General features: G+C 38.6%; 1 protein-coding gene and 1 pseudogene across 1 annotated transcript in view; one reads left to right on the top strand and one right to left on the bottom strand.

Annotated features, from left to right (window-relative positions):
• Positions 1–24,130, top strand: part of LOC129643919 (EGF-like and EMI domain-containing protein 1) — a 614,705-nt gene that overhangs the window by 116,061 nt on the left and 474,514 nt on the right. The window lies entirely within an intron of this gene.
• On the bottom strand, positions 8,156–9,252 carry LOC129642910 (histone-lysine N-methyltransferase SETMAR-like; annotated as a pseudogene).

Here is a 24,130-nt window from a genome sequence, read left to right as displayed (position 1 = left end):
TGATGTCTTTCCAGCTTTAATTCTACTTCTCAGTCCTGGGGGACACATATTTTAATTTTTTATTGGTTGTGGTACATTTTCAGCAGATTCATAGGAAGGCCTTCCCATATGCTTCCTGACCCATTCAACCTGCAGAAAGATGTAAATGCTTCCAAGTGTGTGTGTTTCTGTGTGCTTGTGTATGTGTTTGATGAGCAAGAAGGAAGTGGTAAAAGTTGATTTCACCTGAAGGAGCACCTTTGTGTCCCTATTTAAAATGGATATAAATCAGAATTTTTTATGCACTTAGTCATTTTTTTCCTCCTAGTGGGCCTCAGCCTTTAAAATTTGATAGCAAATAGATTAGGAAGATGAAAATAATAAAGAAGTCAGGTTATCCATGATTTAATCAATATGGTAATCCACTGAAATTCTAAAATTTATAAGGTCAAACTTTAGTAGAAATTTATGATTCCTTGTGTAGTCAGCTGGTTTCCACCCTTTATCTGATGGCCTGGACTGATAGCATTTGGAAGGTGGGCACTGTGTATGCATAGACATAATTTTTACTCCCTAAAATCTTTCTGTGCAACAATTTTTACACTTAAGCATCTTAAGTGCTTAAGACTAAAAATATGTCTAGAGTTTTGAAAAAAAAAAAAAAAAACCTCTAAAAACATAGAAGTTTGGAAAAAGTAGAACATAACATATGTGTAATAACTTGTTCTTTAAGAAATGGCTGGGCTTTTCAAATAAGTAATTGTAAGGCCTGGCTCTGTAGGTGAGAACTGCTTTGTTGATTAACAGACTGAGATTCTCCAAGGAGGCCATCTTGAGTTCAGGTGTAAATTACTTGGTAGAGCAGGAATCAAGCCCAGAATATGTGTTTCAAGTATTTACATCTGAATTGTAGTATTTATTCCTCATCTAGGCTACAATGTGTTCTGGAAAAGGGTATCTGTGCTTGCTTCTTTGCCCCAAGGTATCACAGTACTGGATGATAACATGTTATAATTGTCCAAAAGGGTTTTTGTGAGCAGATTTGAGTCATATTTTCTACTGCAATGTAATGATTTTTTAAAAAAAATCTAAAGTGTTACTTTTCATGTCTATAACTGGAGGAGCTAACTAAAAATGTTTGTATCATTGAAGTTAGTGGTATCTTCCCTTCTCAGACATCCTAAAACTTATCTGTGCCATATGTTTCGATATTCAATGCAGCACTTTATTTATTGAGCACTAGCCCTTAATTTTATTCTTAAGTCATTTTAACTGAAGTTTGCTTCTTCTTAATAGCATAGGAATGATAGTATGCCTGTAATAATTTCTTTACAGATAGGGAACGTATATTTAGAATTTTCTTGGGCATCAAAATTTTAAAAACTGCAATAGTCTTCACTGACCATTTCCCCACACTTGGATTTATAGAGAGGGCTGGTCATGACCCAAAGTAAGCTCCCCATCTTCCTCCTGAATTTGACTACTCCCAGGGGCTTCCTCTTTTCCTTGATGGTGACAACTTTCAGTGGCTCAAGCCAAACATATAGATGGCAGCCTTGACTTATCTCTTTCACATCTCCTGCCCAATCTTTGAAAAATATACTTTTGATTCTATGTTCAACTTAGGTCCAGAACCCATCACTTTTCTCCACCTGCACTGCTACTACCCTCCTCTAAACTGCAGTCATCTTGTGCTTTGATTACTGTAGTGGCTTCCTCCCGGCTCCCTGCTTCCACCTTTGCTCTCCTTCTCTTCTTACAAAGAAGCTGGAGTGATCCTGGTGAAAGCATAGCCAGAGCCTTCGACTCCTTTGATCAAACTATGCTGCCTCCCACCCCTACCCTCCCCCCGCCACTGCCCTGCTGCATGTGAGGCTCTCTGTGATCTGCCCCCACCACCCTGTTCTCTCTCTGAACTCTCCTCTCCTCTGACTTCTCTTCCCTAGCCCCTTTCCGACCACAGTGGCCTCATTGCTGTGCTTCTCAGAAGCCAGGCATGTTCCTGCCTCAGGCTGAGCAGTGGCTCTTGCTTCCACCTCCATGGCTCCTACATTCTTAGATGCTGCATGATGGGCTCCCCCATTTAACGTCTCCTTGCTGTTAGAGTATCGTGACAATCTTAAAAATCACAACTGCTTCCTGGCACTCTCTGTCCTCCTTATTCTGCTCAATTGTTTTCTCTCTGGCACTTGCCTCTGACTAGCAGACTATATATACAGTTTGCTTATTTTAGAGTTTGTCATCACTTACCTAGAATGCTGACTAGATGAAGGCAGGGATTTTTGTTGGCTTTTTTCAATGTCATAGGGGCTTCCCTGGTGGCTCTTTACCAGATGGTAAAGAATTGTCTGCAATGCAGGAGACCCAAGTTCGATCCCTGGGTTAGGAAGATCCTCTGGAGAAGTGAATGGCAACCCATTCCAGTATTCTTGCCTGGAGAATCCCATGGATGGAGGAGTCTGGAGGGCTATAGTCCATGGGGTCACAAAGAGTCACACTCCCAGCCTGAACAGTACTTGTCACATAGCATGTAATCGTAGTATGCATTGCATATAAAAAATAATCACTCTATTTACTCACTGCTCACCGTGGATAAATTTTCATTTTTATCCTTTAACTTAAGTCTACTCTGTGCACCTAGGACCATTTGAACAAGAAGAGTTCAATCTTGACTTGCTTTGAACAGATAGAGTAAAACATTAGACAGTCAGACAGCAGGAAGAGTTTGCAAGACAAGAAGTGAGAGAGCAGAGTGTGAAGATTTGGGTACGAAGGACTGTTACAATGTAGGGCAGCAATGGGGGGGTGACAGCAGACAGATTGTCAAAGCACAGGTATGTCGGGCCAACGTACCTAGGTTTATCCCAGAGGCAGCAGTGAATCATTAAAAGATTACACAGGGATTGACTTGCTCAGGTTAGCATTTTGGGAAAGAAAAATCACTGAAGTATACATTCCTTTGAAAACCTGCTAAATCTTCAAATGTATAGATGAAAATAGAGAACAATTTTCCTCACAACATAATTATCATGAAACAGTACCCTGGAAAGGTTTACAACTTTAATAAATTTGGATCAAAGTCACAGACACAACTACATTTGCACATCTGAGCATGAACAAGGGCTTGTATGACCTATGTAAAATAAATGCCTTTGGACCTTATCACAGTTTTAGGAATTTTAAGAACTGATGTGATGTTCCTGTGTTACCATCACAACAGGCTGGTTATTACTGCACTTCATTATCGTTGAACGTGCTTTGATATTATTTGCAGCTAAAGGGCAAACGATAACTTTCTTTTTAATTAGCAGTGTTTTCAATTACTTTTCATTCTACATCTGTAAAGAAAAACTGGCTAAAAGTTTTCAGTATGAAATCCTCTTGCTTTGTGAAAACAAAGACTTTTCTTATTGGCAGAAAAATAGCCCCTGGAGGAAGAAATTTTATTTTTGGAGGAAGTGTTGGAGGATGGTATTTTAGAGATAATATGTTGGTTGCCAACCGTGATTGCATTTTTTTCCAGGTAAGAAAGCCTCTACCAGGTGGACAGTCTCTGGAAACAGCCACATGTTCAATTAAAATGTTTTAACAAATTTAGTGAGAGTCGGGTAGTTTTTCATCTTTATCTCAACTTCCAGCACATCAAAAGAATTTAGCTTTAATTGCCTCTTATAGGAATTAATCTGTATGGCAGCCTATCTCTAAATAGCCAGAAAGGCCATGCCCAAATGTGAAGCCAATCTTCTCTCCACACTCGCAAGTGCCCCAAAGAGATTTGCTCACATGTAAACAGACCCCTGTTGGGTTCCTATTAGTAGTGCTAACAGTAACTTATTTCAAGTTGAGAATTTTAGAAATTCTAATAACTTTTTGTCAGTTAGGATTCTTGGTTCCAAACAAGAGAAACTGGCTGGTATTTTAAACCCAAAAGGATTTCCCTGGATGGCTGGTGGGGGAGAAGAAGGCACACAAATTGATGGAGGAGGAGCAGAGTCTTGGAGGGAAAATTTGCAGAAGCCAAGGAGTTCTGGGAGAAGCAGGAAATACAGTCAGTGAGTAAAAGGTCTGTTTTGTGCACAATTCAACTGCTAGAAGCAAGTACCTGATAGACTACCAGGGAATGTGATGGAAAACTTTATCTTCTTCTTAGAGAAAGGCCACAGTACAATGTAGATTCTACTGCCAAGACTATGACAAATGCATTGTTCTTGTTGCTTGGTTGCTGGTTTGTGTCCAACTCTTTGTGACCCCATGGACTGTAGTCCACCAGGCTCCTCTGTCCCTGGGATTTCCCAAGCAAGAATACTGGAGTGGGTTGCCATTTCCTTCTCCAGCAGATATTCCTGACCCAGGGAACGAACCTACATTTCCTGCACTGGCAGGTGGATTCTTTCCCACTGAGCTACAAGGGAAGCCCATGACAAATTGATAGTTTATCTTAAAAAGAGACCACAGTGTCCATAGATATTGGGGACTGGGATGGAGAGGTTGAAATCTATCAAAATGACCTGTATATGCTACCTTGGGCTTTTTATTGTTTGTTGCTTTTTTTTTTAAGTGACTGATATGGTGATGGGTGAGGAGGGTATGGCAACCTACTCCAGTATTCCTGCGTAGAGAATTTCTCCCCATGGACAGGAGTGCCTGGTGGGCTACAGTCCATGGGGTCTCAAAAAGTCGGAAACCACTGAGCATCTAAGCACAGCACAGCACATGGTGAGGGGTAAAGGTTCTTCCCTTTGTGAGTTGGTTTAAAATATCCATATACCTGTCCATATAGCATTTAGTTTTTTTTTTCTTGAGGAAAAAGAGTTATGGGTTAGAATGAAAAATGAAGATACAGACCAAATTAACTGTCTACCTATAGTAACTCAGGATTATCTATAGTACTACACCCCAAATTTTTGTTTTGAATTATTCCTGAACTGCTCTACTTTTCCTTGCTCACTGCTCCTAAATTACTAACAAAAAGGAAACTGGGAACACAAAAAAGTCTTTGTTTTTCTTAGTCAAATCAGATTAGGATCAAAGGGAAACATTGATTAAAATATAGGCAGGTGTATACATATGTATACAAACATATGTAGATATTTATATATTTTGTTTAATTTCTTTAACTATTTAGTGAGTTACAGGCCTGATGTCTTTAAATACTGAGTATGTATTAAGAACAAATAAATTATTTTATATAACCAAGGATGATTATCAAAATCAGGAAATTAACATGGATATGGTATTATAATCTGTAGATCTCATTCATTTTTCCAATGGCTAGATGTTCAACTGGCCAGATGTCCTTTATAGCATAAGGGAGTCTCTGATCCTATGTTCTGTTATCATATCTCTTTGGTCTTTGTAATATGGAATACTCCTTCATTAATTTGAAAAGAAAATGTTTCTTTGTATTTTAAGATTGATAGTTTTGAACAATATAGGCTATCACATTGTAGAATATCCCTCATTTTGGCTTTCTCTTGTAGATTTCTTTATTAATGAATTTAGGTTACTTTGGGCAGGAGATTTGCAAAGTGCTCTGTTCTCAGTACATCTTCTCAGAAGGTTCATGAGGTCACTGCCCATTTCTGAATGTTAACTTTAACCAGTTCCTTCAGGTGGTGTCTGTCAAGTGTTACCACTATAATGTTACTATATTGGTCCTTTGTGATTAGTAAGTATTTGGTTTGGAAGTGTTTTGAAGCAATGGAAATAATCCATTGCTTCTCAAACTTTTGTCTTTTAGCTTCTATGGATAATTCTTGCCAAATACTGATTTTTCTATTTTGAGCATTCCTTATTGGGCTTCCCTGGTAGCTCAGATGGGAAAGCATCTGCCTACAATGCGGGAGACCCAGATTCGAACCCTGTGTCATGAAGATCCCCTGGAGAAGGAAATGGCAACCCAGTCCAGTATTCATACCTAGAACATCCCACGGACCGAGGAGCCTGGTAGGCTACAGTCCATGGGGTTGCAGTCTGACACAACTGAGCGACTTCTCTTCTCCTTCTTCTACATTTATTAGTTGTACTCCTATTGTAAGGAAGAACTTTTTTGGGGGGTTTGCATAAGTAAGGTGGACTAACTGATGCTTATTTATTGTGTTATATAATCCTTTACTCTCATTTATTTATTTTGATGCTCAAAATCTCCCAGAGTAAAGAATCCACCTGTAATGCAGGAAACGTGGGTTCTATCCCTGGGTCGAGAAGATCCTCTGGAGAAGGAAATGGCAACATACTCCAGTACTCTTGCCTGGAGAACCCCTTGGACAGAGGAGCCTGGTGGGCTGCAGTCCATGGAGTCACAGAGTCGGATACGACTGAGCAACTGACACACACACACACAGCTCTTTTAAAATGACTCTGGTGGGTGTCTATACTTCTTTGTCTCTTTCAGGTAGGAAGACATTGTGCTTGAATTTCACAGTACATTGTACAACATAGATGCTACATAACAATTATATTGAATTTGCCAATAATTCATGCATTATTTCCTCTAAAATTCTCAGTCTTAACATTTTGTAAAATTACCCTTTTGTAAAATAAACTTTCTAGGAAACCAGCTCAGGAGAGTATATAAAACTGTGTTGCTGTTATGATTCTCACCCTGAGTATACTGGGGCTTGAATAACATTTGTATTGTTTTAATTTTATCTACATTTTATTTGATTTTCTTATTAATAGTGTATTTACATATATTCTTCCTTTTACATAATGTAAGATCATTTGCAAAGTTTAGAGTAAGTATGCAAGTGGATCCCTTGTCTAAAATGACTTTCAGACAAAGTGACTTGTGTGTTATCTGTCCATTTGCCATCCTAAGGGATAATGGGAAATTTGGGGGTGGATAATGAAACAGACATTTTCCTCCATGATTAACTTCTGCCCTGCCAGACATCCCTTTGAAAATGGTTTAAAACCTAATTTCCCATATTCATTTCATAGCCTAATGTTTTCAAAATTAGTCATTGTTGACCTTTTATTTCCTTTATAAAAAATAAGAAGTTGTAAAAGGGATAAAATACCAAATACCAAAAGTACTTTCAAGGGAGCCTTCAGCTTCACCCAGACTTAGTGAAATCTCCTGAGAAAGCAATGTTAACTCATCTGGCATTAATAGAGTGCTCATTATGTGCAGGCATTGTGCCCAGATCTTAGTAAGTTATTGTCCATCTTCAAAAAGCTCATAGTATAGTTAGAGAGACACATAAGCAAAAAATCTGAAAATGAGGCAATAAGGGCGATATCCACAATGTTCTGAGATCAAAAGAAAGGTGTTCACTTTGCCCAGAGAGAACTGGTTACCTTGATGCTTTTGAAAATAAGTGCAAATCAATGTGTCCAAGAAAGGAGAGATTTTTCTCCATACCTTTTTGAGTGGTTGAAGATTTGATAATTTATGCTAAAAGAGGCTATAGTTTATTTGAACAAATGTTCTGATCATTTTAAATCATAACAGAGACTGTTATATAACCACTGCTCTGAGTGTGTGAACTTGTTTAGTCTGAAATATTTGTTCTTGTATAATAAGGTGACATAACTGTCATGTAAGTGAATGGAAGTAGTAAAGGAAAGCTATCCAAAAGATTATAAAGGCTTTTGAATATTTTTATATGCCATAATTGGACAATTATGAATTTTGCATATTGAAGACTTGAAAAATACTGAGCCTGGTGACTATGGCTCCCTTCAGATGGGCTAGGATAAACTTCATGAGTGTATGAAATCCTTTAAATTATAAGCTGCTTTTTTTGTGAATTCACATTTATGTATATTTTTCTCTCATAGGGTCTATAGCTTTTATTAGTTTCTCAGTGGCTTCCTTGAATCCCTCTAAATTAAGAAACATCTGTGAAGTGGCATGTTGAACGTAGAATTAGACCACAATTATAGCCCTAGATTAGCTGTACTCCATGCAATCTTAGACCAATAATTTAATGTTTCTAATCTTCAGTTTCTTCTTTTCTAAAATAAGAGTTCTAATTGATGTCAAGCCTCCTCAACAGATATATCTCAATCAACACGGTTCTTAAAGAAATTTGCAAGCCAGGTGGATGCAGGTGAGGGTTTTAGCCATTGCAGTGTTGGCCCTCACAGTATATAATATAGGTTAATGCAAAGATAATTGTGGTTTCAGACCATGAATTTTAAATCATTATAACTAGGTTCCAACACATCTTTATTGATCAAAATAGGAACCATTACAATCAGCACATTTTTGCCAACAAGAAATAACTCTATTCATTTCTGTAGCATGAAAATCCAAATACAATTATGTAAAGTTTAAAAATAAAATAAAATTAAAAACAAAACAAAACAAAACAAAAACACTAAAAAAAAAAAAAAAAAAAAAGAAAATCCATACTTCAGGATTCAACAAACTCTTGGAAAGCATTTTCTGCCTCCTACTGGTTGTGGAAGCATTTTCCCTGCAAAAAGTTGTCAAGATGCTTGAAGAAGTGCTAATCGGTTGGTGAGAGGTCAAGTGAATATAGCAGATGAGGCAAAACTCCATAGCCTGATTCATTCAACTTTTGAAGCATTGGTTTTGTGACATGCAGTCAGGCATTGTCATGGAACAAATTGGGCTCTTTCTGTTGCTGGTTGCAGACACTGAAGTTTTCAGTGCATCTCATCAATTTGCTGAGCATACTTCTCAAATATAATGGTTTTGCTGGGATTTAGAAAGCTCTAGTGGATCAGATGGGCAGCAGACCACCAAACATTGACGATGACCTTTTTTGGGTGCAAGTTTGGCTTTGGGAAGTGCTTTGGAGCTTCTTCTTGATCCAGCCACTGAGCTAGTCATTGCCGGTTGTTGTATACAGTCCACTTTTCATCACATATCACAATCTGATTGAGAAATGGTTCATTGTTGTGTAGAATAAGAGAAGATGACACTTCAAAACGATGATTTTTTAAATTTTGATCAGTTCAGGAGGCACCCACTTATTGAGCTTTTTCACCTTTCCAATTTGCTTCAAATGCTGAATGACCATAGTATGGTCAATGTTGAGTTCTTCAGCAACTTCTCATGTAGCTGTGAGAGGATCAATTTCAATGATCCTCTCAATTGGTCATTGTCAATTTACGATGGTTAGCGACTACACTCTTGCCGGCTTTGCAGAACTCCTTTAACCACCACTGCACTGTGTGTTCATTAGGAGTTCCTGGACCAAATGCATTGTTGATGCTGTGAGTTGTCTTCACTGCTTTATGACCCATTTTGAACTCGAATAAGAAAATCACTTAAATTTGTTTTTTGTCTAACATCATTTCCCTAGTCTAAAATCGATATAAAATAAATAGCAAGTAATAAGTTATCAGGAAAAAAACATAAAGCAAGAAATGTGCATTAAAATGATGTATAACATAAACGCATTTGGGCTTACCAGGTGGTGCTAGTTCTAAAGAAACTGTCTGCCAATTCAGGAGACACAGGAGGCGCAGGTTCGATCCCTGGGTCAGGAAGATCCTCTGGAGAAGGGCATGGCAACCCACTCCAATATTCTTGCCTGGAGAATCTCACAGACAGAAGAGCTTTGCAGGCTACAGTCAATAGGGTCACAAAGAGTAGGATACAACTGAAGTGACTTAGCATGCATAACCACATTTATTTAAGAATGCATTCCAGTATCAAACAGGAGAGTTCAACAATGCAAAATCACAATTAGTACTACTTTTGCACCAACCTAATATTTAGAAATTTGAATCTTGATTTTCAGGTTCCCTTGAAAAATTCAAAGATCTGTTGGATTAGGGCTCACACTGTGGCAGCAGTAGTTTGGAGGTCAGCGCTAACATATTTGGACAGATGTGTGAACTCAGGTCTGCCACATTATTCGTCCTGCTCTGCAGTCTCACACCAGCCTGCTCCACTCATTTATATCTGTTTCCTGCCCCTGGAAGCATTTTATATGGTGTCCTCATAATATACTCTTTAGCTGGTGAAGGAGAACAGATCATAGAGAGGTGGCCAGTGTCAGGACACCAGACCTCCTTGTGCCTTTACTGAGAGAATTCTTAAGTTCTCTGTGTTCCAATGTATGTCCTGATTATGGAGGAAGACTTACCACTTTTTAACGGAAAAGAGTCCACCTACTTGGGGAAGATGATAGAGACTGCTCATAAACTTTACTGCTCATATTATATGACACTGTCAAGCATTTGCCATCCACCAGTATTTTAAGATTGGGCTTCCCAGGTGATGCTCAGTTCAGTTCAGTTCAGTTCGGTCACTCAGTTGTGTCTGACTCTTTGCGACCCCATGAAATGCAGCACGCTAGGACTCCCTGTCCATCACCAACTCTTGGAGTTTACCCAAACTTATGTCCATCGAGTCAGTGGTGCCACCCAAACATCTCATTCTCTGTCATCCCCGTCTTCTCCTGCCCTCAATCTTTCCCAGCATCAGGGTCTTTTCCAATGAGTCAGATCTTTGCATCAGGTGGAAAAAGTATTGGAGTTTTTGCTTCAACATCAGTCCTTCCAATGAACACCCAGGACTGATCTCCTCTGGGATGGACTGGTTGGATTTCCTTGCAGTCCAAGGGACTCTCAAGAGTCTTCTCCAACACCACAGTTTAAAAGCATCAGTTCTTTGGCACTCAGCTTTCTTCACAGTCCAACTTTCACATCCATACATGACCACTGGAAAAAACATAGCCTTGACTAGACGGACCTTTGTTGGCAAAGTAATGTCTCTGCTTTTTAATATGCTGTCTAGGTTAATCATAACTTTCCTTCCAAGGAGTGTCTTTTAATTTCATGGGTGCAATCACCATCTGCAGTGATTTTGGAGCCCCAAAAAATAAAGTCTGGACACTGTTTCCACTGCTTCCCCATCTAGTTCCCATGAAGTGATGGGACCAGATGCCATGATCTTAGTTTTCTAAATGTTGAGCTTTAAGCCAAAATTTTCACTCTCCACCTTCACTTTCATCAAGAGGCTTTTTAGTTCCTCTTCACTTTCTGCCATAAAGGTGGTGTCATCTGCATATCTGAGGTTATTGATATTTCTCCCGACAATCTTGATTCCAGCTTGTGTTTCTTCCAGTCCAGCATTTCTCATGATGTACTCTGAATATAAGTTAAATAAGCAGGGTGACAATATACAGCCCTGACATACTCCTTTTCCTATTTGGAACCAGTCTGTTGTTCTATGTCCAGTTCTAACTGTTGCTTCCTGACCTGCATATAGGTTTCTCAAGAGGCAGGTCAGGTGGTCTGGTATTCCTATCTCTTGAAGAATTTTCCACAGTTTATTGTGATCCACACAGTCAAAGGCTTTGGCATAGTCAATAAAGCAGAAATAGATGTTTTTCTGGAACTCTCTTGCTTTTTCAGTGATCCAGCAGATGTTGGCAATTTGATCTCTGGTTCCTCTGCCTTTTCTAAAACCAGCTTGAACATCTGGAAGTTCACAGTTCACATACTGCTGAAGCCTGGCTTGGAGAATTTTGAGTATTACTTTACTAGCATGTGAGATGAGTGCAATTGTGCAGTAGTTTGAGCATTCTTTGGCATTGCCTTTCTTTGGGATTGGAATGAAAACTGACCTTTTCCAGGCCTGTGGCCACTGCTGAGTTTTTCAAATTTCTGGGCATATTGAGTGCAGCACTTTCACAGCATCATCTTTTAGGATTTGAAATAGCTCAACTGTAATTCCCTCTGCTCCACTAGCTTTGTTTGTAGTGACGCTTTCTAAGGCCCACTTAACTTCACATTCCAGGATGTCTGGCTCTAGGTGAGTGATTACACCACCATGATTATCTGGGTCATGAAGATCTATTTTATACAGTTCTTCTGTGTATTCTTGCCACCTCTTCTTAATATCTTCTGCTTCTGTTAGGTCCATACCACTTCTGTCCTTTATTGAGCCCATCTTTGCATGAGATGTTCCCTTGGTATCTCTAATTTTCTTGAAGAGATCTCTAGTCTTTCCCATTCTGTTGTTTCCCTCTATTTCTTTGCATTGATCGCTGAGGAAGGCTTTCGTATCTCTCTTTGCTATTCTTTGCTAGTTGTAAAGAATCCACCTGCCAATGCAGAAGACACAACAGATGCAGGTTTAATCCCTGGGTCAGGAAGATCCCCTGAAGAAGGGAATGGCAACCCTCTCCAGTATTCTTGTCTAGATAATTCCAGGGACAGAAGAGCAGGCAGGCTACAGTCCATGGGGCTGCAAAGAGTTGGACATGACTAAGCACACACACACAACATTTTAAGATATTATTCTTGGTCAGTTTTAATAGATCCCAGATTAGACCACAGAGAGAGTCTGAAAAAGATGGAAAGGATATGATAAATTTGCTTATGCCCTGGTTGTTCAAACATAAGATGAAACCTGAAGTAATTGTGCATTTTAAATAACTTCATTGGGAAGGTCATGTACACATTGCTTTATTCAAAATGGATAACCTACAAGGACCTATTGTATAGCATATGGAACTCTATTCAATGTTATGGATGGGAGGGAGGCTTGGGGGAGAATGGATACACGTGTATGTGTGGCTGAGTCCCTTTGCTGTTCACCTGTTAATCAGCTATGCGTGTGTACATGCAAAATCACCTTGGTCATGTCCGATTCTTTGTGACCCTATGGACTATAGATCTCCAGGCTCTTCTGTCCATGGGATTTTCCAGGCAAGAACACTGAAGTGGGTTGCCATTTCCTTCTCCAGGGGATCTTCCCAACTCAGGGATTGAACCTGTGTCTCTTGCATCTCCTGCATTGCAGGCAGATTCTTTACCACTGAGCCACAAGGGAAGCCCCAATCAGATATATCTCAATACAAAATGGAAAGTTTAAATTCTGGAAAAAAAAAAAAAAAAAAGCCTCATGGACCAGATCAGGGACACACACACTTCTGTAAATGGCCAGAGAGTAAACACTTTTGGATTTTTAGGCCATACAGTCTCTGTTGTAAGCACATAAATCACTTTAGATAATACATACATATATAAATGAATGATCATGGCTGTGTTCTAATAAAACTTTATTTAGGGAAATAGGCAGATTTGGCCCAGTTGTAGTTTGCCAGCCCCTGGGCTAGGTGCTCATTACAATATGGAGTCTAGTCTTCAGAGGGGTTTAAAAATCTTGGAGAGTAATCACAAAGATTAAGACAGAATGCTAACACAGGATGTATTAGAAAAAAAGACCCACAGGAAAAGTGATCTGGGATTGCTTAACTTCACCGAGAGGAGGCAGCTGGATGACATAATTTATGTTTGACAAAAATAAATGAGAGTGGTTACATTTGAGAGTGAATTATTAGGGCAGTTTGTGGACTCTCCCTGAAAGGTTGTAAAAATAGTATAAATTTTCATCTTTCTCAGATGGCTTTCTATAGAAATATGGACAAGGATAATCTATAGTCATTGGGAGATGAACAACTTGGAAGTAGAACTCTCTTTGCAAATAAGGTTGGAACAGGATTGGACAGAAGCAGACCAACAATTCAGAATTCTGTTATTTATATCAGTACTTGATGCACTTGTATTCTCAGGCAAGGAATTAGAAAAACATAATTTTCCGGGGAACATGGTTGATTAACATCTAATAAAACTATTACCAGTGTGTCTAATGATTGTAAAGTGCTACATAAGTTTTAAATATCAGATATAATATCTATGTAACAGATTTATCCTTAAATTTTTTTGAAATCTCTAGAGTTCATTTACCTATTCTATTAAGTTACCTGTGCAGAAACTTGTGATTTTGTGAAGGGGAAATCAAAGGTATGCACCTATATTTCATTTCTTATTCGGTCACATTGTGTGTCACTAACTTAAGACAGTAATTGCAATAAATTTAATTGGTTTCAGGTTACTATCTCACTTATGTCAAATAGATTCATAGGAAAATATTATGACAGTGTTGTCATGGACTTTGGAGGATATCTAGTTCAAACTGTCCATATTTAAAACAGAGAAACTATAAGCCTGTCTTGGGTTTCTCTGCACCTGAGAGAGAACTAAAATTTCAAATATATTGCTTATTCCCAGAAGTTAATTCAATTTGGCATTGTTTTTGGCCAAAATGTTTTTTAATCATAAGATAGTAACTTTAAGTTTCATAGATCTACTTAGCAAAAGAAATGTATCATTGTATACAACCTGTTTAAGTTTAAATGCCCAATCCTCTAACAGGACTGTTCTATGGTCATTCCGGCAAGTGCTTCTTTTATTTTTTCAATGGATGTTTTGCATTATGATAATCTATGCTATCCATCCCAATAATAGAATAAAATAAGGTCTGATAGGAGAAACTACTATCCCATGTGATGAGTTAAAGATTCATTCTATCCTGTTACAGTCTTATTGAGGAGGAGGAATAATCCATGGCAGATGTGATCAATGTGTTACACATAGTAGATGGTAAATAAAATTTAGTAGAGAAGACTGCTTCCCTGTCAGTAGGGATTAAATTGAGCATAATGGCAAATTGAAATTTTATTTGAGAATCTGTGTCTTTCAGATATTATATAATGAAAAAAGATGTGAGGTATTTCTTTTTTTAGTAGAGTACATCACAAAATAGGTATAATTAACTTATCATGGCAGTTATGTGCTATCATTGCTTCTGTGTGTGATTAAAGTTGCCCCCTTTAAAGTAGTGCATCAGGGAGGTTTTGACACTTACATTCAGGATTCCACATTTAGTCAACAAGTTTTGAGAATGCTTTAATTGAATTTACTGTATCAGTTGGTTACAACTGTTCATACTTTTGTGAGAGAAATCATCAGTGTGTGAGAAAAATCAGCCTCATTATATTAGTCGGTATCCCAGTGTGACAAACAGAAGTTTTCTTCTCTAGTTTAATCACTTGGAGTGAACCAACTTGACCCTGAATGATGCTGGCTGTTTCTGAAAGTTAATTCCACTTTTATGAAGTTTGTGGCCATTGATATCAAAGAAATGTGTTGTAGCCACTGAATGCAATTCCAAAAGAGGAGTTCTAGAAACTCTGTTCTACAATGACATCAGAGTGGGAGGGCTAATCTTAAGATGAATTATGTCTGGTAAATATTTACTTTTCAAAACTTGAGATGTAATTTACACACAGCAAAATGCACAGATAGTAAGTATGAAGTTGAATGAGTTTTAAAAATGGCATGCACCTGTGTAATCCACACCCCTATCAGAGTGTGGATCAGTCGCATCACCGTAGGTTTTTCCTGCTCCTTTCCCTCAGTCTCTGAACTGAACCTCACCACAACACAGGCAATTACTGTTTTGATATCTTTTACCATAGTCTTATTATGCTGTCCCAGAACTTTATATCAGATCAGATCAGTCGCTCAGTCGTGTCTGACTCTTTGCAACCCCATGAATCGCAGCACACCAGGCCTCCTCCCTCTATGGCTCCTGGTTCTTTCGCTCACTTTCGAGGTTCATCCATGATGTTGCATGTCTTGGCAGTTTGTTCCTCTTTATTGCCAATTAAGAATGCTTTTGTTATGACTGCTTGTTTTATGATGTAAGTTAAAACTGTATGGGAAGACTAGACTATCTTCTGAGAATTTAGAGAACAAAGTCACATTTAAGTATTTTCTTCTCCATGTAGACCAATTCTACTATAGTAAATCTATTATACAAAGTATTTCTCTCTAAATAGTTGAATAATGAAGGGATAATTTAATAATGAATAATGAATTTAATAATGAATAATGATTTAATAATGTCAATCGCCAGGATAACTAATAGTTCGCATGTTTTGCTATAAATATTTTAGGAAAAATTGTACCAGAGCCTTGGTGTTTTTATTAATTAATTAATTTTAATTGGAGGCTAATTACTTTACAATATTGTGTTGGTTTTTGCCATACACTGACATGACTCAGCCATAGGTGTACATGTGTCCCCCATTCTGAACCCCCCTCTCAACTCCCTCCCCATCCCATCCCTCCGGGTTGTCCCAGTGTACCTGCTTTGAGTGCCCTGTTTCATGCATGAAACTTGGACTGGTCATCTATTTCATATATGGTAATATACATGTTTCAATGCTATTCTCTCAAATCATCCCACCCTCACCTTCTTGCACCGAGTCCAAAAGTCTGTTCTTTATATCTGTGTCTCTTTTGCTGTCTTGTATAGAGCCTTAGTGTTTTTAAGAGATACCTATCTAATACTTCGTAATTTAATTAAATGAATTCCTGACAGGAGCACACTGTGTGCCAGACATAATACTGTATGAATTTTCTCACGTGTTTTGAAATTGTATGTAAAACTGCTAGAAGAAATGAAGCATCAGTAAGTGATCTAAGCCTATATACTTGTTTATAATTGATGAACCTCAACTTTAGTACAAATCTGTTACTTTGTAGGCTGATGAAAATGAAAAAAAAATTGCTTGAGAAGATCTAATATTTATTATAAATGTATGTTGTTGTTGTTTAGTGGCTAAGTTGCGTCTGACTCTTTTGCAACCCTGTGGACTGGCTCCTCTGTCCATAGGAGTGTCCAGACAAGAATACTAGAGTGGGTTGCCATTTCCTTTTTTAGGGGATCTTTCCCATCCAGGGATTGAACTTGTGTCTTCTGCATTGGCAGGCGGATTTTTTAACACTGAACCACCTAGAAAGGTATAGGTACTAATAAAAGTGAGTACCTATACACCATTTTCAAAAAAATCATTTGTCCTGATGGCTTTCTTTGTTGCTTGCTATTGAAAACTGGACTCCATGGGGTTGAAGCATCATGGAAAATTTAATTAAGTTTTAATTAAATGTTTTCCATGGTTTTACATAACAGGGAGATAATATCAAATCTAATTCCTATAAACTCTTAACATGAATCTGGGTAATCAACACAGGAAACTCTAAGGATCCATGTTGTTTTGTTTTATATCTATTAAGAATATTTTAAAAGGATAGTCTTACAATGTCTCTAAATGTGTTTATTAGAATCACTGAACTCAGAACTCTCCAGGGGAGAAATTTTTTAATTATTACTTAAAATTTCATTGGTTTCCTGTAATGGAAATTTAGTGATTTTGGTGTCTCTGAAATTAGTGTGTTTTGCTGTTTCTTAATTTAAAAATCTTACATGAGTGCTTTTTTTGATTTTTGAAAGTTAAAGGGGTATAGAATCTAAAATGTTGCATCACTTTCAAATGCGTGAACAGGATGTGTGCATGCCTGCTCCATCATTTCAGTCATATTTGACTCTTTTCAACCCTGGGGACTGTAGCCTGCCAGGCTCCTCTGTCCATGGCAAGAATACTGGAGTGGGTTGCCATGCCTTCCTCACAGGGATCTTTCTCACCTAGGGCTCCAACCCACGTCTCCTCCAGCTTCTGCATTGCAGGCAGATTGTATACCCCTGAGCCACTGGGAAACCATGAACAGGATCAGTTCAGTTCAGTTCAGTTGCTCAGTCATGTCCGACTCTTTGTGACCCCATGGACTGCAGCACACCAGGCCTCTCTGTCCATCACCAACTCCCAGAGTTTACTCAAACACATGTCCATTGAGTCAGTGATGTCATCCAACCATCTCATCTTCTGTCGTCCCCTTCTCCTCCCACCTTCAATCTTTCACAGAGTCAGGGTCTTTTCAAATGAGTCAGTTCTTTGCATCAGGTAGCCAAAGTATTGGAGTTTCAGTTTCAATATCAGTCCTTCCAATGAATATTCAGGACTGATTTCCTTTAGGATAGATTGGTTGAATCTCCTTGCAGCCCAAGGGACTCTCAAGAGTCTTCTCCAAAAGCACAGTCCAAAACCATCAATTCTTTGGCGCTCAACTTTCTTTATAGTCCAACTCTCACATCCATACATGACTACTGGAAAAACCATAGCTTTGACTAGATGGACTTTTGTCGGCAAAGTAATGTCTCTGTCTTTTAATATGCTGTCTAGTTTGGTCATAGCTTTTCTATGAACAGGGTAGAAGTTGTCTAAATTCTTTGTTGCTCTGTAATTGAAGGTCATGATGTATCAAGACAATAGGGTTGTTGTTCAAGCTAGTTTTAGAAAAGGCAGAGGAACCAGAGATCAAATTGCCACCATCCACTGGATCATCGAAAAAGCAAGAGAGTTCCAGAAAAACATATATTTCTGCTTTAATGACTATGCCAATACCTTTAACTGTGTGGATCACAATAAACTGTGGAAAATCCTGAAAGAGATGGGAATACCAGACCACCTGACCTGCCTCTTGAGAAACTGTATGCAGGTCAGGAAGCAACAGTTAGAACTGGACATGGAACAACAGACTGGTTCCAAATAGGAAAAGGAGTACGTCAAGGCTGTATATTGTCACCCTGTTTATTTAACTTATATGCAGAGTACATCATGAGAAACGCTGGGCTGGAAGAAGCCCAAGCTGGAATCAAGATTGCCGAGAGAAATATCAATAACCTCAGATATGCAGATGACGCCACCCTTATGGCAGAAAGTGAAGAGGAACTAAAAAGCCTCTTGATGAAAGTGAAAGAGGAGAGTGAAAAATTTGGCTTAAAGCTCAACATTCAAAAAACGAAGATCATGGCATTGCGTCCCATCACTTCATGGCAGATATATGGGGAAGCAGTGGAAACAGTGTCAGACTTTATTTTTCTGGGCTCCAAAATCACTGCAGATGGTGATTGCACCTATGAAATTAAAAGATGCTTACTCCTTGGAAGGAAAGTTATGACCAACCTAGACAGCATATTAAAAAGCAGAGACATTACTTTGCCAACAAAGGTCTGTCTAGTCAAGGCTGTGGTTTTTCCAGTGGTCATGTATGGATGTGAGAGTTGGACTATAAAGAAAGCTGAGCGCCGAAGAATTGATGCTTTTGGACTGTGGTGTTGGAGATGATTCTTGAGAGTCCCTTGTACTGCAAGGAGATCCAACCAGTCCATCCTAAAGGAGATCAGCCCTGGGTGTTCACTGGAAGGACTCATGTTGAAGCTGAAACTCCAATACTTTGGCCACCTGATGCGAAGAGCTGACTCATTGGAAAAGACCCTGATCCTGGGCAAGATTGAGGGCAGGAGGAGAAGGAAATGACAGAGGATGAGGTGGTTGGATGGCATCAATGCCTTGATGAACATGGGTTTGGGTGGACTCTGGGAGTTGGTGATGGACAGGGAGGCCTGGCGTGCTGCGTTTCATGGAGTCGCAAAGAGTTGGACACGACTGAGCGACTGAACTGAACTAAACTGAATTGAAGGCTTATTTGAGATATTATCTCTTAGTATTTCATTATCACACACATTAGAACTCACACTTTTTAGGCCTTATGTCAAAATAAAATTGTAGGGTTAATTACTAAAATGAATTAATAGAATTGAACATTTAAAATATGGCACAGTTTTGTTACTTTTCCATTTTTCATATTTTATAAGCTTTAAACAAATGAAAGTACCTCATTCCTCTCTTGACATTTGGGAAACTCTAGTTTAAAAAATCTATAACATGTAATATAATCCAATTGACCAAACATATATTGAGTTTTCACTTTTTCCCGAGGGCTGTATTAAATACTAAGAATACAAAGATGGATGATTCAAGATTCCTCACTTCCTTTTCTCTACTAAGTTTTTTTTTTTCTTTCTGTGCTTCCTTTAGCTTTTCATTCAATCTGTATTTTTATCCCTAATGTAAAGACCTACATTTTAACTGTAAATGAATAGGGTCAGACTAGGTGGTTTCTAAAATCTCCTCCATTTCTTTATTTCTATGTCTTTTAAATCTAATCTCTGAATATCAACATGGATCTTCACAAATACTGAAGCAAACTTTGTTGAGAAGTGAAGAAAACTTGAAATTATTTTATATCCAAACTAAAGAAACTAGGCTTTGGAGTCAGACAGCCCTAGATAAAAATCTATACCACTTGGGTAAGCTACTGAATCTTCTTGAATTTACCTCTGTGAAGTAATCCATAAAATAGGGATACAAATGCTATTTACCCTATAATGTGTTATGAAGATAAAATGAGATAATGCATGTAAGCCACTGAAACAGATGTGTTCAGAGCTTATTATGCTCAAGATAAATATTCATCTTTATTATTCAGGCCATATAAATATAGATATTTTACCTATTTGGAAAAGTATTTGTAAATAGTCCCAAATTAAATAAAATGTACTTGTCTTCGTTTTACAAGAACTTGGTGATTATGACAAACGAAATGTATTTTCTGTCTGTTTCAGTCAAGCTTTGAGATGCTCTGTTGGCTCTGTTGACAGAGGAATATGGCTCAGTAGAAATATCTCATAATCTGGCTTCCTCATTGCTCAGCACAGTACTGAACTCAACAGCTCTGCTATGTGTTTGCTGAATGAAGGAATGAATAATTGGCTGGAGGAGTGAATGAAAAGGATCCCCCAAGATCAGGTGTCCTTTATACACTAGGGGAAAAAAAAAATCTTATTTGTGACATCAGTGAATAGTTGAGATGGAACTAGAATCCAAATTTGCCCACTTGCTGATATTTTCCATAATTCCTTAAGCTTCTGTTTCTCACAGTGACCCAAATTCATGGACATGTTGCATTATGGTGAGTTCATAAAACGAGATAAAAATCACATTTTTAACCTATCTATAGCAAGAATCCAAAGTACTGAGTGGGGCAGTTAGCATCAGTTTTTCAGTTTTATTTTCAGAAAATGTGAGACTAGGAAAAAAATAGATGACCTGGGATTACAAACCAATTTTTAATATCCAGAAAATGTGACTCTGTTCCAGAGGAGCTGCTTCTCACCCAGTTTTAATGTTATTTCATCTATTGAAAGTCAATGATGGACTGGGGACTTTGAGCTGGACTTTTCAACAGTGCCCTGTGGCTCTTTGGCATTCCCCTGGACCTGTTAAGATTATGGAACCCCATTAAGAAGATTCCCTTTGAGATCTTGAGATAAAGACCCTGAATGTATATCATTAAGAGTGTAATACTGGGCCAAAGTCATGCTTCCTTTTATCTATCTTTGATCTTAATGATCTGAGTTTGGGCCAGAATGGAGTTATGCTCTTAGAACAGCTGCTGGAGTATGAAAGAGCATTTTTGAGAGAGATAGAGATTGAGGAATATGAATTGAAATCAGGACTAGTAAAGTCATTCAGCAGCCTCGTATAAAGGAGCATTTTGAAATCTAGCATGCCAATGCACCAGTACTTATGGGCCAGGTGTTTTTAATTAAACATATCTTAAGGTATTAAAAATTTGAAATGCATGCATCCTTCACACTTTTCCCTGCATATTTTATGTGTGGAGTTAGATAGAAGGCAAAAATATAAGAGGGAACTAAAGAAACTGCCAGTAGGAAAATCAGTTGAAATAATTCAGAGGCTTCTACCATTTTTAAAGATCAAATTTGGTTTGCTCATAAAGCTCTGAGTAGGATGAGAGATGTTTAATAACTCTTGGAATTTGGTAGTAGAAGAAAAGCGATGAATTTACAGACCTTAAGCTCGGTTGTTTGGATTGTCACATTTTGCTATCTAAGAGAGGAAAAGATTTCTTCCAGCTGCAAAATTGTGGGTTAAAAGAAATGTCACACCAAGGTTTTTTTTTTTTCTTCTTATTTAAATGAATATCCATATGCTGTGAATGTTATCAGATTTTCAGGCTTTAGAAACTGAAGGCTTTTTATTCATAGGACAGGCTTTGCAGGAACTACTATAGTGCAAATTCATCCCCAGAACTCTCCTAATGCACATAAATTTCTCTTTGGAAATATCAGCTCTTGGGTAGCAAGAATAATTTCATTATGGCCTTCCTAGCTTTTGGCTTTTGTCTGAAAGATCCAGAAAGTGCAGAGGTTATAATGTATCACTTCAGTGACAGGAACACTTGTCCCTTAGGATTGACATTTCAGGAGCTTCTTCATGTGTTACAGAGCCACCTGCAGAGAGTGTTTGAAAGTCACTGGATAGCTGACTTCACCCACAGGGAAAGTGACAGGGACCTGGAGTAGACAGAGGCTTTTCAGTGGAAACCTTTAGCATAATTAGATTATTCTAGCAGGTAGTGGACTCATGTCAATCTAGCCATCTCCAGAGGATGCTGGGGGCTACCAGCACCGTGTGACAGCTTTCACTGGCTGGTTGCACTGAACTGAGTCAACTTCAGGGACCTTTGAACTGTGCTTAGGGGATGGGGTAGGAATGCAACAGGCTCCAGAGACTTTTTAAAGATTTACTCTTCATCTGAGTTGGCCCTAAGGATTCAGAGAGAACCTGGGATAGTGGAGATAATTTTAGAGTCCCCTGAAATGAGAGCCATCTATAAAATACTGATATGACATATAGTAAGATGTTTGTCTAATACTGATATATACTATTCATAAAATATGCCTAAAATATGGGCTGATATGTAGCAAAATATACATAAAATATTGGCATTGAAACATGGTTGATAGTGTGTCTCATCACACTATGTGTCAGTTTGGACTTACAGATGTTTACATAGTTGGTAAAACATTACTTCTAAGTGTGTCATTGATATTGGGTTTGAAAGGATTCACATTTGATTCAACTGAGTAGAGAATATCCCCCTCACCTGTGTAGGCAGGCATCATCTGATGCATTGAGGGCCTGCCTGAATAGAAAAAAAAAAAAGACTGAGGACCAGTGAATTTTCTCTTTTTGCTTGAGCTGGGACCAGTGAATTTTCTCTTTTTGCTTGAGCTGGAACATCCATCTTTTCCTGCCCTCAGAGGACATGGACATTCCTGGTTCTTGGGCCTTTGAATTTGGAATGGGATTTACACCACTGGATCATCTGGTTCTTGGGTTTGTTGTCGTTGGACTGAAGACTTGAAAGACACTAATGGCTCTTTATCTATTAGTAAAGAGAGAGTGGAGAGTCCATGATGTGAACTTCCCATAGAGATGGAAAAAATATCTACATCGGTTACTCCTAACCAACCACTTATAAGAAGAGACAAGTGAGTTTTTATATTGGTACTTTTGAACATTATTGGAAAACTTGGAAATATCATGAAATTGTTGATTGCTTCTAATGTCACTGGACAAAGTGGTGAAAGAAAAGGATGAGCTCAGAAATTCAAATTCCCAGCTCGAGCACTAGTGGCATAGATGTGACCTAAGAGCTTCTAGGTGTGCCTTGAAGGGAGAACCTTATCTCCTATAGCTATAGGGCTGAATCTCATCCTGTGGATGATTAAATGATAACACAAGTTGAACTTTCAGCCTCAAAGGATGTCACTATTAAAGTGAGGGTATGGATTGGAAAGAATGGTATTCTGTAGGTTGAGATGAGTATGTATGGGAAGATCCTGATTAAGCTGGCTCAGACTGTGAAGAATCTGCTTACAATGTGGGAGACCTGGGTTTGATCCCTGAGTTGGGAAGGTCCTCTGGAGGAGGGCATGGCAACCCACTCTAGTATTCTTGCCTGGAGAATCCTCATGGACAAAGGAGGCTGGTGGGCTACAATCCATGGTGTCTCAAAGAGTCGGACACAACTGAGTGACTAATACACACACACACACAGACACACACACAGTGAACCCTTAAATTCTGATGAGTCTTTTTTGCTTTAGAAGTTGCCTCTTTCATCCACTGTGCTGCTTTCCTACTTCCAGGAGAAGAGATCTCTTTGTTGAGATCCGAATGAAGGGATTAGCCCTGCTTGGTCTAAGGACACTGTACTCGCCTCCTCTGAAGCAGTTGCCATGTAAAACAATGCTAGTTCTCCTCAGGATCCACTCCGCCATGCTTCTAGACCTATATTTAGACTTGAAAAGTAAGGAAAAGGGTGACCTATGAAAAAGTGTGCCACACTCCAAAAGAACCACTTGTTTTCTAATTTATACAATCAGAAATCCAGGGCAGGTATGTGGGAGTGAATGCTAAGGATGTAGGTTATGGGAGAAAGGTACATGAATTTGTATCAGGCTCTCTGAGCAGCTTCAGGAAAGGCTTTAACAGTTTGGTTGGTTGGACCAAAAGATGGCCCACTGGGAACAAGTAAAAACATGTTCAAATTTGAGAGGAGTGCCCCAGCATCCTTGAAGAACCCCGTGTTTACTCTTCTCTGTAGGTTAGACCTTACAGTGAGAACTACATCCACTCAATTCAAAAGCAAAATGCAATGAGAGTAGTTGGATCCCAAGGTGATGGAGGCCAAGTGGCAGCAAGGTAGATGGTGGTTACCATAATGGACAGCAGATACATTGATAAATGCCTAA

The sequence above is a fragment of the Bubalus kerabau genome, chromosome 2 (assembly GCF_029407905.1).
Source record: "Bubalus kerabau isolate K-KA32 ecotype Philippines breed swamp buffalo chromosome 2, PCC_UOA_SB_1v2, whole genome shotgun sequence".
In the NCBI taxonomy this organism is placed as follows: domain Eukaryota; kingdom Metazoa; phylum Chordata; class Mammalia; order Artiodactyla; family Bovidae; genus Bubalus; species Bubalus kerabau.
The sequence above is the reverse complement of the archived record's forward strand: the minus strand, read 5'-3'. Positions and strand labels throughout refer to the sequence as shown.